This window comes from Coturnix japonica, chromosome 2 (genome assembly GCF_001577835.2).
Source record: "Coturnix japonica isolate 7356 chromosome 2, Coturnix japonica 2.1, whole genome shotgun sequence".
Lineage (NCBI taxonomy): Eukaryota > Metazoa > Chordata > Aves > Galliformes > Phasianidae > Coturnix > Coturnix japonica.
In genome coordinates, this window is record NC_029517.1 from 63348607 (window position 1) to 63359264 (window position 10658).

Consider the following 10658-nt stretch of genomic DNA (forward strand, 5'->3'; position numbering starts at 1 on the left):
TGACAGGCTAGATTCTCAGTGGCGTTGACCCATCTGCAATCTCTCAACTCAGTGTCAAATAATGATCCTCAGTAGTCACCTCTCTGGCTCCTCTTTATTTTCATAACCTCACCCCTAGCTGGTGACTAACTGGTGCCCGGTTCAGCTTCTCCTCTGCAGCATTTACTCGTGTTCCTCACACAAGTGGCCCCTCTACACTGCCCCAATACCTACGAGATGAGGACCAATCTATGTAATTATGCAGCAATTCTCTATTAACCTCTCTCATTTATTTTAAAAAGCATGTTGCTATGGGAGAATGCTCCTGGAGTCAGTTATTTCAAGAAGACAAACCTTTATTCCATCAGTTAATGCAGATGCAGGCTGTGTTGTTCACTCATCAAAGACCTCAGTGTAGATCAGTGCTGTGCTCGTTGGGCATTAGCTGACAGTAAAAAAGGAAGAAGATTACGGGTAGCAAGTTATAAAGTTTAAGACCGAGTTTCTTTACCAGATTTCATTATAGATAGAAAAAGTAGGCATGGTACAAAGCTCATAATTACTTCTTTTAAAAACAGAGATAGGAGAACAGAGTCCAACTTGGATGAAGTTCACAGGCTGCAGTTTGCTTTAAGTGAAATTACCTAAATCTTCTGCGAACTTTAAATCAGACTTCTCTGCTGTCTTTCCCTTTTAATTGCAGGAGGTGCAGACTCCTGAGCTGTGACAGATATTAGGCATCCATAATCCTCTCATTTTTCAAGTTGGCTGCTACTGTCATGGAAAACATTGGTATCAGCTTCACCTTTTTGCAAAACAGTCAGCATTTGGTTTGGCTGAACAAAAAATATTTTGGAATGGACCTCAATGACCTTCTGCAAATTGATAGTTGGCTTTCGACAAGCAAAGCTGAGTCATCAGTTGAATGGGGTTGAAATTCAACCCATATATCTGTAGCGTATCTTGCATTTCCAGTGCAATAGGCTTTGTGGCTTTCAGGTTTTAAAACAGCTTTGAAGAGCCCCTCATCAGACTTTCACTGTGTAGGGTACGTTACAGGTGATACGTGGGAGGATGTGGAGTTTGGCTCCTCCTGTTCTGTATGCATCTTCCTGGGAAATTTGCAGTTCCTCAGAGGGAAAAAAATTCTGGCTCCATCCACAGTCAGATTCTTCTTGTAGATTTGGTCCTTAAGAGCACTGGAGAGAGCAAGTGGTTCACCTTCTTTTATTAACAAGCTCCTTCTCTGTGGGTTTTGCAACAAGGTTTTGACAAAGCCCACAATACTGGCAACATCCTTTTCAAATCTAGTCCACTAATACAGAGAAATTTAGGCTCTTCTGGGCCAGAAGGACTTTACCATCAATTTTACTGAATGTTTTAGGGCGTTTGTTGATTCTGAACCTTCTTCAGCCTCTCCCATCAAGTACAGTGCAACAAAATTCTCACAGAGTGAAGAGTTTCATTGCTTGTAGACTACTTACCTGGACAGAGGGGAGCAAGATACATAGTACTTCTATTTTGTCTCTCAAAATGTAATGTCTCCTTTAAGTATTTAATTAAATTCTGTTTCCAGATTTTACCAACGCTGTCAAGAGTATCCCCAGGATCAGTACCTTCCATAACAGTTTCCTAGAGTGCCAAGTTTCCAGCTTACAGCCTTCTCTGACAGCCTGACTGCAAAGTCTGCTGCAGGCTGCCATTTCACGAGCTGCATCATAATATTATTCTCAGTAATTGGTAAGCCTCAGCTTTAGTAGGAATTATACAGATTCTGTAACCACCTTCTATAATCCGGTGAATGCTACATGAGCAGTCATGTTGTTACCCACTACAGCAGGCACAGAACTGCTTGTACTTTATAATAAAGTGCTGTAATTTTGCCCACCACAGTTCAGTCTATTATTTTTTTCTCACTTCCCTTGTGCTTTGAAGAGCCGTGGTTTCCATTATCTCATTTTAAACAAGCCAGGTTTGAGTATCTGTTGTGAGTCTTTGAAACGCCGGGGTTACAGTCTGCTTATACATGGAGAAACTGAACTGAGTTGCAAGTCTACATCTCCATGTAGGGATGTATTTTCCTCTTGTTGAGCATAATGGCTTTGCAGTGCAAGGTGGGCTTTTTTGTTGTTGTTATTTTTTGGTTTTGTTTGTTTGTTTGTTTGTTTGACAAAATTAAGTGTTGTGCTCATTATGTCAGGATGTTGCCTTTTACCTTTTTCTTCCTCCAATTCTAAAAACCTAGGTTATCACTTACTCTCTTTGTTCACTTTGAAGGACCTCATCTGTTTTGTGGGGATACACAAAAGCCCGGTGCTTCTAGTATTTGTCCTGAGTGTTTTTTTCTTTCCCCAAAAGAAGGAACAGAAGCAGTGTGAAAATGTGAAACTTCGCTGTACTTTGCAGAAAGCAATTTGCACCCAAAATTTGCTACAGAAGCAAAATTTGCTGTTACAGGTATCTGAACAATGAGATCACTGCTGAAAAGAGAGTGAACAGAACATGAACAGATAGAAGCCATGTTTTCCAGAGCTATAGGCATAAATTGTGGCTAATGAAGTACCTCAAAAACCCAAGCAGGCAATTAGCATTTGATTCTAATTGCTGGTAGCAAGGGACATTCTGAGCACTATCCAATCTCCCTCACTTTTTTAGCATCTAGTTTAAATGCCATGTTAGATGTGTGATGTTTGGATGTTAGGCTAACATACCTCTGCAGGCAGGGTTAAGAGCTGGACACCTCCAGAAAGCATTACATAGCATCCAAAGCTGCATACCTTACAGTAGATGTTGTGTCTCTCCGCACTAAACGCTTTCAAACAGCACCTCACTATAGCTAAACTTAAAATACATGTATTTCTTTTTCAAATAGAGGAAACAGAGTATGATTACTTACCCCTTCAGGAATCCGGGATTCCTTAAAATCCTGAATATTGAGGAAAATGCAGTTTTAACAATAATTTACGGTACTCAACTAATCTGGATTATTTTCCTGCCTTTACACCTGTGCAGTTCTCTTTCTCAGGGTCTAAGACATAGTGGAGAAGAAGGAGCTTGTCTCTTAGCTATTGATTTTACTGGAAAAATGACGACTTCTAACAAAATGAACCTTAAATCCAAAAGCTCAGAGGCTTTGAAAAGGCCCAGAAGGCAGAACAAGGCAATGCCATGCATTCCTTGTGCCTTGGCAAAGTGAGGCATGGGTGAAGAACAATAAAACCAAGACTCAGTGAAGACAGGTTTCCACCACACTCCCTGCCCTTAGGAAAAGTTTCATCTCAGAAAGAGTGGGGAGGCACAGCCAACCCAGGGAAATCTAGGGTGGAGTCACTGTCACTGGAGGTGTTCAAGAAACATGTAGATGTGGCACTGAGGGACATGGTTAGTGGGCATGGTGGGGATGGGTTGGTGGTTGGACTAGATGAGCTTAGAGGTCTTTCCAGTCTTAACTCTATGATTCTAGGACAGGTGGTCCCAACCTGCAGCAGTAGAGCTGAGCAGGCAGTGGGGCATTTCTCCTCACCTTGGTGATGCAGGGAGGAAAGGGGACAGGGTTTCTCAAACATAAATGTGTTGCAGGAGGAGAGGAAGCAGCACAGTGAGGGGAGATGTACATGAGTGCAGAACCTGGGTTCACCGAGATGATTTTTAGGGAGGGATGAAAGGCACCAGGGCACACTCTGGGGATCTTCAGCTTGGTCTGTGCTACTCAGAGTTGGCCGTTTCCCTGGGGAGGATATGCCTGTAATCCCTCTGAGGCTATCAGGAGATGTATGCTCCTTAGGGCCCAGTAAGAACAAGTTTTTAAAAGTCTCCAGAGAGAGTATGAAAAGCAACATTTAACTATTTAACTGAATGCTATTAATGATAATAACACGAGAGTATATGTCTCCCTCCTTCTCACCAGAATGCGGGACAGTGATTTATAAGTCCCCATGAAAGACCTCTACTCACTGCTGGAGAGCTCATGTGCAGAGAAGCTGGGATGCTCTGACTTCTAGATAACTAATATATGTTAATTAATGGCATTAGTCTGTAAAATTCTGTTTGTGATTCAATGCAAAAACAATTCAATAGTGCCATGTATTGTTCTGGGTGTACATGTCAGGCAGATGTTCAATACATTAGTTGTTTACCAAGCAATTTTAATAATTATTTTTTTTCTTTTTTTTTTTTTTTTTTCTCCCTTGAGAGTGTAAAATGTTTCAATTGACTCAATTCTCCATCATAATTTTAATGTTTAATCCCCAGGGCCAGAGCAATTACTTTCCTTTATCCTTTGATATCCAATGCCCTCCAGCTGGGTGCTAGATTAGCAGACCCAGGTGCTAAATTTAGTAGAATTAGAGTGTGTAAGCACTAATTAAACTAGTCATAGCAGCCATTGCCTTCACCAGGAATGCCTTCCAGGCATCCCCTTAAAAAAGAAAACGTGTGAATTTACAGGCTTCCTGAGGAGCCATACTGGGAACGGAGGGCTGCTGACTGTAATTCCCAATTTAGCTACACAGTGTGGAGCAGCACTTTCCTGTGTTACCTCATCTGAGAGGGCTAGTGCCAGCCTAGAGAGGACTCTTGCGTTCATAGCCTGGGAACAGAGCTGCCCTCAGCTGTCCCAAGGGAGAGGCAGCATGGCACCTATTATATGCTGCAAGGGTGTAAGACCTGGACTACCCACCTCCTCAGGGCAGAAGGAGTAGCAGCTCTCACAGCAGCTCTCAGTTTCTTTTCCACGCACTGAGTAGACAATTTCTCTAGCTGCTGCTTCTGCAGATGTAGGCTGGGGTCTCTGCAATCACGAGAGGCCTCCTTTCTTTTTATACTTCTTGTGAAACATGGGAGAAATGAAAATTCTCTGGGTGATTTCTACCTTCATTTGTGCAAGGGCAATGACATTCCCTTCAAAGGGTGTCTTTTAGTGATGCCATGGAAACCTCCCCATTTTTAAAGGATTTGAGCAGTGTAATTCACTGGAAGTTGCAGAACAACTACTGTATGCCAGGGAAGGTAATTCAGCTTGTTCTCCTTGAACATAAAATGAAGATCTCAAAACAAATAACTAACAAACAAAATCCCTTAGTCTGGAGAACTCTCTTGAAGCGGAATTCATGCCTGGTAATGATCTACCACAGAATGTACCAATTAAGTCCTGGTTGAGTCCTCAAAATGGGTCTTCAAGATGCGTGTGTTTTGTGCTGATTCTCTCCATGGGAGCTAAGTGCACTCCAAGCTCTATTTGTTTGCTGAAACCAAGAAAAAGACAGTGAGGCTTTCTGCAGAGCCTAGGCTCTCACAGCTCACTCAAGATGTTGGCATTTTGTTTTATCTTTAAGGAATGGGTATATATGTGTTTTGAAGCCTCCATTTAAATTCATTACTAAGTAGCTGTGTGTAGCTCTGTGTTGTAATTGTATGTTTTTCTTAAGCTTTCTGGTTTACTGTGTACCTTTGCGACTAGCAAAACAAGGCAGCACATCCATTTTGAGCCTTTAAGACAACTGACCCTATGCAGTCAGCAAGGGCAGAAAAGATCACTGGTATCTCCAACCAGCTGCAATACAGTGGGGTTAACAATGAAAGAGATGAGATGAAAACTAAGTGAGTAGACAGTGTCCCCACAGCTCCGGTGGTATTTCATGTAAATGTTCAAGTGAGCTTGTATTGTTTGCCTGAAATTTAGGAAGTTGACTTAAATGATAAGCACAGCTTGCCAGTTCAGCACAAGTTAATCCATAAGTTGAGCTCAGAAGATTAGGCTTTGAATACCGCTGTCAACATTCTTACTGAGGAGATGGAGAAAAGCTCTTGAAATGAAAGGGGAAGGAGAGCCATATAGCCCTTTGGATTTGAAGGCAAACCATGTTAAGATAAGATGGTAGCTCCTACTGAGGACTGGCCCTAAGCCTCTGTGTTGTGCAAGACTGCTATTTTTCTCAAGCCATTTTTCAGAATGGTTCATTAAATGGTTTTCTCTAAGCTAGAGCAGAAAAACTATGTGTTTTAGTGCTCCTGAGTACTGCTGTCTGCTCTGTCAGGTTGGCATGTGACTCCGTAATGTTGTGCAATACTTAAGAACGCAAGTCTTCAGTAACTGACTGCTAGTCATTTAAAACAGGTGTTGTCTATTTTGTCCCATGATGCAGAGCCCGCTGTATCAGACCTCCTGACTTCTGGCTGAACTCACTTTTTATCATCCCCACCTATTACTGAGCTTTAGTTTCACTGGCGCTGTCCTATGAGCTAATTAGTGTGTGGCAGTGAGCAGGGGAATATGTAGGTGACATCCATTTTCTGACACAGATAGCAATTAAAGGTGTGAAATTTCAACAGCAAGGTTAAAAGCTTGAATAAATCACCATAAGGCAAAACATATGCTAATAATATATTTCTCTGTCATGCTGTGCACATAAATACCAAAGAAACCTCATTGCACAGCTATGATTGCTATTATCATGTCATCTGTGAAAGTTTTTAAGCAAAAATCATAAATCTGCATTCAAAGACTGATGTGCCCACTACTCTGTTTTATACATTCCCTAGGGCAGTGTCATGGAGGTGGTGATAGGAGAAGCAATGACTAGTGAAGTTCTCATACCATGCTGATGCTAAGTCGGTGACAGGGATTCATGATTCCTGACTGCCAGTACCAGGGGTGTGACGCTCAGCTGACAAATCTCTGTTCACCCTTTTATCTTCCTTAATTCCAGTTTCTCTCTGAAAGTCAAGAGCTGCCAAAGCCAAGAGTTGCTGTTGAACAGAGCCTTCTCCCTGTCTCCTTTAGGACTCACATACCAGTCATGGAGACTGTAGTAGGTAGAATGGCTGCAAAATATGTAGATATGTGAAATTCCAGTAAGACACCTTGGGAATAAAAACTTGCTGCACCATCAGTTCTTTTTAAACCTAGTAATCAGTGCTTCAGATTGTGTGGCAGAATCATAGCACATCCCAAACTGGAGGGGACCCACAGGGATCACCCACAGGACCACCCAAAATTCAAACCCTGTGTCTGTTTTGTAATCACTGTCCCAGTGCCTCCTGAACTTGAGGAAAGCCAATAAAGCCCAATTATTCCATCCAAACAGCACAGATCTCAATGGTAATCTAGTTTGATCACGCGTGCAACACCAAAATGACAGCTAAAAATGAGCTAAGATCCCAAAATGGTGCTATGTATAAAACAAATTTGACTGGCATTTTCATGCTATTTATCCTGTGAGTCTTCCTGTTCTCTGCTGGAGGTCTAAACTACAACCCTGCCTTTCTGCACTTCCTGCTCCTAGAATGAGATTCCTCAGTGACAGGTTGGCAAAGGAAGGCTGGACAGCATTTACTTTTCAAGATACAAGCACTCCTGTTTGTACAGACTACAGTGATCATTTAGGAACAACGCGGTTTTCTTTCTCCTCTGACAAAGACTGAGCTGCCTCTGCAGTATATTCAATCAGGCTGAGCCTTACTCCCCTTGCTCGTGTCAGGTGGCTCATCTGAAGGGAGCTATGGGGCAATGAACTGACACAGCTAAGGTGGGATGAGGGACTTAGGTTGGGAAAGGAAATCCATGCCGAAAAAGGCCTCTCGGACCACAGGGCACCTACTGTGTGGCAAGCATGTCTGTTCTTTTATTAATTGCAACAGTCTGACATTTCACCTAAACCAGGTGCTCTTCTGAGGTCTCTGTTCTCTTTTTCCCCCCTTCACAATCGCACACACTTGAGACCTGCCATTTGCACGCTCAGTGGCAGATGTTCCTTTGCCTCCCTCACTTGTCAGCAGGTAGGAGCTTCATCATTAATGTTATTCATGGGCATCTGGTAGATTAAGAACACTTAAAAAAAAAAGTCTTTTTTAAATCCCAGCTTACTAATCTAAAGTGCCACAAAATAGAGCATGTGGTGGCCACAGTACAGCATTGGCGCTTCCTTGGCTGTATGCAAAAGCCCAGGAGCTGCAAGTAGCTCTCCGATATTTAAAGGGTCATCGATATCATTGAATCCAAAGAGATGGAGTTTCTAACTTCTCCTGACAGTATGCAACCTAAGTGCAGTTAAAAATACAGACAGTGGGTTTTCAAGCACAGGGGAGTGCAGTGCCAGCAATTTGAGGTCTGTGCTGTTGCACACAGAAGTTGCACACTGGGCAGTTTTTGGTTTTAGTCCTGAAGGTAGAACTGTGAGATTTATAGGAGATGACGACAGTGATTTTGACCCACTGTCCTTTCTGCAACTAGTGCCCTTGCTCTTCATGCTGTTGCTCTTGATGAGCACTTGCAGTGAGGCTGGGAACAGTACCACCACATCAGCACAGCAGCTCATTTCAAACAAGAAAGTCCACAGCAATAGCTGTACTATTTCCCTTCCTCCAAAGCATGCCCTGTGTGTTCCATGTGCCCGCTTGCATGTTTAATTGAGCATTAGACACATCTTGACAGTATATTATTTACTTTGTATGCCCCTTGGCATGTCGGATAGTTCTCTACTAAAATAAGTAGCATTACAGGCACCTCTTTTTTCCTCAGGGATTCTCTGATGCAAAGGGCCACTTTATTAGCTTGTCCCACAGTAAGGATGTTAACACAATCTCTCTTGCTTATCTATCATCATTTCCTTAAAACTTACAGACATCTAGCATCACTGATATCTCAAGTACCTCCATCAATTTAGAATGAAGTTTGCCAATAAAACTAAGAAGAATGGTGTAGGAAGGCAAACAGATGACACGGCTCAACTAACTCTGCTTATCTTAAGAAACCAGGCTACAAAAATGACAAACAAATACAACAAAGACACCAGAGTGGCCTCCCTCTCCCCCAGGTCATGAGCAACTACATCCTTCCTTTTGACAAAGAGACACAGCAGAGTTTGTCCCAGAGGAGAGGAAGAAAACACAATGCGAAAACCAGCCTGCATAGGAAGCATTCCTGGCAGGTTTAGAAAAGCACAGCCATTCTCTTTCTCACCCTTTGAAAACACTTTTTCCTCCAAGGAACAACTCTCAGTGCTAAATGCAAGCCCTCGGCAAGGTGTGCTGACACGGCGCTGGATGCCACCGCGCAGCTCGGCCTGGACTCCAGGCTCTGCACTCTGGAGACCAAGGCAAAGTCCGTGCAAGATCACAAGTGTACACGTGGGGCCAGTTGGCCTTTCGGAGCCTGTGAATAGCTCCTCAGGGGCAGGAGAGCAGCCAAGGGGCAGTGTGAAAGCCAGCTGGAGCAGCAAGCTCACTGCAGGGCCTGTGGCAGGCAACGGGCGATGAGGACACTGCAGCAGGGGACAATTATTTTGTAAAGTGAGGCTCTCCCCTGTTGGCAAGCCCAGCAGCCATAAAATTCATTCTTTGTGGGAAACCCTTGTGCGTGAGAGGAGGATAAAAATAAAAGCAACGAGCAGAAGAATGCAGAAATTGTTTGCTTGTTATTAATTATTAATTTGCATAACAAAAAATTATCTTGCTCACTGCCTTCTAGCATCAGAGCTCCCTGTGCTAGATAAGTTTTGAAGTCTCTTCAAACCACTCTGAAATCAAGTTTCTGCCCCTCTTGCAGGCTGAGCTTTGCTTTTTCTCTCCCATTTCTGGCATTTTCTATTTGTAGCAGGGAGGAGACAGTAAAAAGCAATAAGAGTTAAAAAAAACAACTGTGCATACATGGACCTCACCAGTGTAATCTTTCTGTGTCAGTGAAAACTTACCCTTCTCTTTTGTTACTTGGATAATAAACCTTCCACGAACCTCACGCAACCTGGCAACCAGCAATGAAACAAGAGTTTCTGCTGGCTCTGTCCAATGCTCTGCTTTGTTCTAGTTTCCAGACCAGGATGAGCTCAGCATCCTAATCTGGTTTAGGTGAGGGCTCTACCACTTCTTCCTCTTGCCTGCTTTATTAAAGCCAATGTCAGACATGGCTGCTGTGAACTGAGCCCTGGTCTGCAGACCTTGGGCAGGCTGATGAGCCTGTTGTGCATGTAATGTCTCACCTGTGCTGGGTTCTGAATGCAGCATGAGCCTGCCTCTTTTCTCATGCAGGCTTTAGTCTGCAAGTAGGGCACAGTAAACTGAGAAGCTGTATTGCTTTCAGGTTTCTGCTCCATCCTGCGGTTCACAAATGTTAAACTTGCTGATGCTACAAAACAGCATCCAGGCTGTGGCTATCGCAGAATCCCAGAAGCTCTGAGGCTGGCAGGGCTCTCTGGGTCCATGCAAACCAGCTCCTGTTCCAGCAGTGACACCTGAAGCAGGGTGCCCAGGCCTCTGTCCAGATGGCTGCTGGAGATCTCCAGGAGACTCCACCGCCCCTATGGGTTATCTATTCTAGGCTGCCATAATAATCTATAGGCATTTATGCCAGCACAAAGTCATAAATGTATGTCCCACTATCCAAACACATCAATCTACATGCAAGAGCCTGGGACTGTAATTATCCACTAGATCTTAATGAGACTAAAGATTGATCGTGCTCTGATGTCAAATGTTTCCACAGATTTACCGCTGATATCTTACGTTTGTCCATAGTTGAACTCTGTGACTTCCTTATTTACTGCAGTATTGCCAAGATACAGAAACAAAAGTCCACAAAGAAACACTGTAGTAGAACAAAACAAGCTTAGCATTTTTCAGGTGATCTTAGACCTTTATGCTGAAGCAGATTTTATTTCAAACAAAGACTGTTCCAATGAGCTGCT

The 10658-nt window shown here is 43.2% G+C and overlaps 1 long non-coding RNA gene across 2 annotated transcripts; it reads right to left on the reverse strand.

Annotated features, from left to right (window-relative positions):
* Window positions 1–317: 317 nt before the first annotated feature.
* On the reverse strand, window positions 318–9155 carry LOC116652902. 2 transcript variants are annotated; one of them, XR_004306105.1, is made up of 2 exons: window positions 8939–9155; window positions 318–424 (listed from the first exon to the last, which is right to left on the reverse strand). It is a non-coding gene; the product is annotated as an uncharacterized LOC116652902 (long non-coding RNA). The 2 variants fall into 2 exon arrangements; XR_004306104.1 differs by lacking the exon at window positions 8939–9155 and adding an exon at window positions 624–2725.
* Between the last annotated feature and the right edge of the window lie 1503 nt (window positions 9156–10658).